Source organism: Equus caballus, chromosome 17, assembly GCF_041296265.1.
Source record: "Equus caballus isolate H_3958 breed thoroughbred chromosome 17, TB-T2T, whole genome shotgun sequence".
Classification (NCBI taxonomy): Eukaryota; Metazoa; Chordata; class Mammalia; order Perissodactyla; family Equidae; genus Equus; species Equus caballus.
Window position 1 is genome coordinate 38,215,362 of NC_091700.1, and position 6,312 is coordinate 38,221,673.

Consider the following 6,312-nt stretch of genomic DNA (forward strand, 5'->3'; position numbering starts at 1 on the left):
CAAAGCTCCCTATGGACATCTCATTCCACAGCTTTTTCTTTTAAGCATTTTGGTTAGCCTATTGTTTGCCCCAACTGCTATTTACACCTCAGGAAGCTATGACATTTGACAATTGCCTCTGATTGATTGTTTTCAACAAATGTCCTCAGGGAAGAGGCTGGAGGAGCTACAAGTCAGGTCAAAGGCAGTCTTTTGAGTGGGGTTTCCCAGGGACCCACTAGATGGGTCAAATAATGACAGTTCTCTGGGAATGGGGCTTTGAATGAGTCCAATCCCCTTTTATTCCCTCCAATGGCATCCAAGAGGCTGGTTTTTACCATGACTGCAGGATGTTGGTTTTCAAGGCTACTATGGAGCTGGGGAGGGTGTGATAGGAATAGGGCAAGTTAGAACATCACAGAGCCCCCTGGTCCCACCAAAATTCAGCCTATGTTCTTAAATAAATGCTCCCCAAATGGCTGCAAGCCTTTGGTTAATTTCCAGAGTTTTGAAAAAGTTGATTCTCACCATTTTCCCCAAGTGTTCTTGTTGCTTTTATAAAGGGAAGAATATCTGGAGGTCTCTACTTTGCCATTTTCACTGACATTACTTTCAAACATACTTTTAAATGCTAAACTCACAAGAAAGTAAGAGAAGTACTAAATGTTTACATACGCACGCGTGCGCACACACACACATACACTCTTACACTCTAGAGCTGAAACTAAAGTGGTAAGCCAACACGGAAACCAGGGATGCCCTGGAAGTGTGTCAAAACCAAAAACATAGAGCTTTGTTAGATAACATGTGGCTGCCTAAAGTGGTAGATAGGAGGTGGGGCAAACAATAGGTAACGTTACACGCTTTTACTTAATACGGGCCCTCATATTGGTTCCCCTGCATTAAACCCAGCATATACAGGGTTAAAACCAGAAAGCACTCATCCCCTTTCCCTGCTTCTTTAGTTACACTCATATGTAAATATCTGTTTCTTTAACCTTTGACTCCCTAAGCTTTACAACCAAATATAAGTTACAAATTGTTAAAGCCCAGGTGGCCTCACACTGGACTCACACTAAAGTTTTGGCTAATCATGGGTCCTTGAAGTTTATTACAGGAAAACTGATGTCCAGAGAATATCAAGAAACTGAAGCTTCCCAGGCCCCAACTCCTTGGCTTCCTGGCACCAGAATCCACCATCTACCACGGAGGGAGACAACCAAGGTTAGCCACCTGCAGATTCCCTTATCTCACCATTCACCTCTCTGCAAGCAGCCTCATGAGGCCAAACACAGGCTGGTGGGAAAGCGCTAATCAGCAAGGTCACAGGCTCTCCTTCCCTACAAGCAGCAAACCTTTAAAACCCTTTACCCACTTCTTAACAGGGAGCCAGTAGCTCCTAAGGCATTAGCTAACTGGTACCCCCTTTGCCTGGGAAAGAAAATAATAAAACTGTTTTTTTCCTTATTACCCAAAACTCTGTTCTCATTATTTGGATTGGCACCAAGTTCAGAAACTTTCAGTAACAGTAACATTTAAAAAAAAAAAAAAACTGTGGAACAGATGTCAAGAGAGGGCTTTGAAAAGCTCTGACATATCCCTGGGAATCTAGAGTTTTGCTGGTTAACCAAGTAATAGGATTTGAACCTAAAGAAGTGTGCAGTTGACTCTGAGACCTCCACAGATATCCAGGCACCCAAACTGGATATATATTTAGTTGAAAAGATAAACTTGGAAAAATCTATATGCTGGCAAATTGAACCTACAAGCAAGTCAGTATATCTGCTGGCACTGGATTTTAAAACATTAATAATTTCAATAGTCTTCCCTAATGTTTTGTAACCAGCCTTATTCTCATGCTGGGATTTGAATTTATGCTACAATCACAGTTCAAGAAACCTCAATCCAATAAATTAAATTGAAACAGTTCCTGATTGGTAGTGACCCCTAGCACCCAGGAGAAACCAAGGCAAATCATCTCAGTTCGGGTCCCTCAGGATTCTCACAGTTAAAGTTCAGACAAATACAAGCTCTTGATAAAATCTAGCAAACATATGAGGAATCAAACCACCATGAGCAGGAGGCAACAACAATTATAAACAGAAGAAAAAGGAATGAACGGAATGACTATAGATATTGAAATTATAAGAAACTTTATTCTCAGGAGGTAGGTTTAAAAGGATGTTGAAGTGCAAAGATAGAGACCAACACTATGTGGAGCAGAAAGAAGGGTCATTGGCCCACTCTGGAACTTCAAGGTAGATTTTCTGAAGGAGATGATGCCTGAGCTTGGGCTTGAAGGACAGTAAGTAATTAGGCAGGAGAAAAAAAGTGGTGAAGAAATTCAAGACAGAAAAAACATAATAAACAAACACATGGAAGCACTGAACAGCATGGGGACTTCAGGGGAAAATGTAGACATTTATCTATTATTCTAGTAACAAACATAGAGCAGAGAGTACCAAAATCTACAAAAATAGAGAGCCCTTTACACCATATTAAGAAATATAGACTTTATTTACTAGGCAATAGAGGATCGCTGAAGGATTTTAAGTAGGGGTGTTTCATGATGATTTTGTGGTGGGCAGGTTGTCTAGAGCTAGAGAGGGGAAAGAATTTAAGAGGGACAGCGCTGAGGGATTAGAAATCAAGTAGGAGGCTACTGCACAGCTTAGGTGAGAGATGTTGAGAGCCTGAAAACCAGTGTAGCAGGGAAAACTGGGAGAAGGCACAGACTTTAGAAAAAGCAGACAAAATCAGCAAAACTTGTGACTGACTAGTTATTGTGAAGGATGAAGGGGAAAAATGGCTCCTGTCTTTCTTCCTTGGATGACTGGGTGCTAATTATTGGTGCTGGAAATAAAAAGGAAGACGAGGTTGGTGATAGAGGAAGATAATGGGTTAAGTTTTGAAGATCTTTGGTCTGGGGTACTTGTGGGAAACCGAGGTTAGGAAGCAATTGAATTTATGAGTCTGCAGCTCAGAGAAGAAGTTAGCACTGATAACTAATGACTTGAGTGGATAACTCAGTAGAAAGAAAAGAGCAGCAGCCCATGGGTAGAACCTTGGGTTTTCCTGAAATTCAGGAAAATACTGATGCTTTTTGGAACAAGATCAATTTTAAGTAAAAACAATTATGTGGAAAAACCTAAGTCTTATAACATCAAAATATTGAAAACTACCTAAACGTCAAAGAAAAATAGAACAGTTAAGTTAATATGGTATATCCACCTCAGAGAATATCATAGTTATTTTAAATAATGTGTAGGAAGAGTTTACATAAACACAACATGTTTATGATTGAATGTCAAAAGTTTTTTTACTTTTATTTTTAAAACCATGTATTATATAAACCATGTCTGGAAAGAAATATATACATATATTAAAAGTAATTTTTTCAAATTATTCAAAATTGTTTCTATAACATTTTTATAATGAGGAAACAACTGTTAAAAACGCATTTCCCTACAATGAGATAGCACTTCACACACAGTAGGATGGTGATAATCAAAAAGACAGATAATAACAAGCATTGACAAATACAGGAGAAACTGGGATCCTCATATATTGCTAGTGGAGATGTAAAATGGTACAGTCACTTTGGAAAACAGTTTGGTAGTTCCTCAAAAGGTTAAACACAGAGTTACTATATGACCCAGTAATTCCCTGGTATATACCCAAGAGAAATGAAAGCATACATCCACACGAAGACTTTTCACACAAATGTTCACAGCAACATCATCCATAATTGCCAAAAAGCAGAAATAACCCAAATGTTGATAAATGGATGAAGGGTTATTTAAAATGTGGGATAGTCATAATATTATTTAGCAACAAAGGAAATGAAGTGTGTCACTTAACGACCAGGATATGTTCTGAGAAATGCGTCATTAGGTGATTCCGTCATTGTGCGAACATCATACAGTGTACTTACGTAAACCTAGATGGTACAGCCTACGACATACCTAGGCTATATGATACTAACCTTATGGGACCACCTTTGTATATATCATCCATCTTTGATCACAATGTCATCATGCTGAGCAAGACTGTACTGACGTGCTACAAGTCAGATGAACCTTGAAAACATCATGCTAAGGGAAAGAAGCCATGCATAAAAGATCACAAATTGTGGGATTCCACTTATATGAAATGTCCAGAATAAGCATATCTATAGAGGCAGAACGTACACTAGTGGTTGCCTACACAAGGAGTAGCCAACCCTAGTGGTCCAGTGGTTAGGGTTCAGAACTAGGGTTCCTAGTTCTTAGGAAACCACACCACCCATCTCTTGGTTGTCATACTGTAGTGGCTGCATGTTGCTGTGACACTGAAAGCATTGCCACCGGTATTTCACACATCAGCAGGGTCACCCATGGTGGACAGGTTTCAGCAGAGCTTCCAGACTAAGACAGACTAAGAAGGAGGACCTGGCCACCCGCTTCCAAAAATACTGACCATGAAAACCCTGATAGAGCGCTGGAAGCTGAGAGGATGGCGCAAAAGGACCAGGCAGGGTTCCACTCTGCTGTCCATGGGGTCACTCGGAGTCACCATGGCACTAACAACAAAACAAAGACCCGGGATGGAGGGTGGAGGGTAGGGAGGAGAATTAGGGAAAACTAGAAATAAGCTGGGGCTTCTTTTTGGGGTAATGAAAACGTCCTAAAATTAGATAGTGATGATGGCTGCGCAACTCTGGGAACATACTAAAAATCCATTGAACTGTAGGCTTGAAAGGGGTGAACTGTGTAGGAATTCTCTCTCAGAAAAGCTTTTTGAAAAACCCTCATTTCCCTCCCCCTCGGGGGGAACAAACACGGCTACAGATCCTATGGAACACCAGGCCTGAGGAGCGTAGGATGCATCAGATGCGGAATGGAAGCAGCGGTCTCGGACGCTCCGCCGGGTACACAGCCTGCCGTCGGGTTCCACCTGCGGGAGGCGGCCTGAGGCCTCAGGACGAAGTGTCCTGGTGTCTGGGGCACGTGGCCTTGTCCCCGCCTTTCCCGCCGCCTCCCGCGCACCTTTCCAGTGGGCCTCGCTGCTGGCACCACCGAGCTTCATGGAAGATCAGCTCTTCTGGAAGCAGGTCACAAGGGACCGTGAGCACCCTCCACATCCCGGATCCGGGCCCCCCAAAGACAGCGCGGGATGCTTACCCCAGTCTCGGGCGGAGCGGCAGCGGCCGACGGCCTGAGGTCTCGCCCGCAGTCTTTCTGACCAGGCCTAACGCCTCTCAGCGAGGGGCAGGGGCGGGCGATGGCTGTGGGCTGGTCCCCAAGGCCACGTGGCAGCTGCAGCAGGGCCACACGCCAAGTCCTCAATTCTGGTCCCGTCTGCAGCGCCTTTCTTGTTCGCTCTCCGTCTCACCACAGCTCTATCGGACAGGTCTGAACAGATTCCCATGAAAAGTGGAATCTGGGCCTCGGGTCCCGCCGCCCGCCGAAGCCCTGACTCCTCATGGCGGTTCAATAAACAGCAGTCCTCCTGACTACCTCATGTCAGGATGTTCGTGGACTCTCAGCACAGAGGGCTCGACACCTCGGAGGCCCAGCCCTGAGCAGCCGCGGAGCACCGGAGCACCGGAGCACCGTCTGAGGCCAGGAAGTGCAAGGGCCCTGGAGGGCTCCGGAGCCTCCCTGCCGTTCTGACAGGGATGTCGGAAAAGCCCCTCGGGCTGGGCAGGCTGAAAAGACGCTTGGACATGCGGAAAGGCTGGCGACCCTGATCTGGAAGATTATGTGCCCAACTCTTGTCTCCGGGAAGCCAGAGAGGGGAATCTGGGTTTCCTGAGGTGAAGTTCGTTGAACCGCCACGAGGGCGCCAGAGAAGGGCGTCCAGCTGGCCCCGCCCCCGGCGCTGGCCCCGCCCCCGGCGCTGGCCCCGCCCCCGGCGCTGGCCCCGCCCCCGGCGCTGGCCCCGCCCCCGGCGCTGGGCGCGCGCCGCCCTCAGGGGACGCTGGCCGGGGCCTCCTCCTGGAGATCCAGCCTGTGGTTCGTTCACTATTCCCAATGTTATTGAGTAGCCACTACACATTGAGCTCCAGATGCTGGGGACAGGGCAGTGTGTGGGATAGACAGTGTTCCTGTCTTCAGGCAAGAGAGACAGCCAAGCCAAAAGTTACAATACAGTGTGAAAACTCTTGGGATGGAGAAAGGAAGAGACAAGGAAAGTCTGGTGCAGATACTGCTTTCAGAAGAAAACAAAGGAAAGAAGTGGTGGGATATAAGTCTCTTTGGAGGTTTGTTGATGTCAAGTTCCCATTTGATGGGTTCCGGTTCCTCTTTGTAGGGGCTCCAGCCCATCAAGCCGGGGGAACAAAAGTTTGAG

The 6,312-nt window shown here is 45.6% G+C and overlaps 1 protein-coding gene across 2 annotated transcripts in view; it reads right to left on the reverse strand.

The window, feature by feature from the left end:
• LOC138918366 (phosphatidylinositol 3,4,5-trisphosphate 3-phosphatase TPTE2-like) overlaps positions 1-5,861 on the reverse strand; it is a 257,717-nt gene extending 251,856 nt beyond the window's left edge. Inside the window, exons 1-3 of one of the 2 annotated variants that reach the window (XM_070239617.1) lie at positions 5,142-5,855; positions 4,438-4,540; positions 3,965-4,073 (exon numbers count right to left, since the gene is read on the reverse strand). The gene's annotated coding sequence lies outside the window, so the exon portion shown is untranslated. Of the gene's footprint in view, positions 1-3,964; positions 4,074-4,437; positions 4,541-5,141 lie in introns of both variants that reach the window. The other variant, XM_070239618.1, reaches the window with a different exon arrangement.
• Between the last annotated feature and the right edge of the window lie 451 nt (positions 5,862-6,312).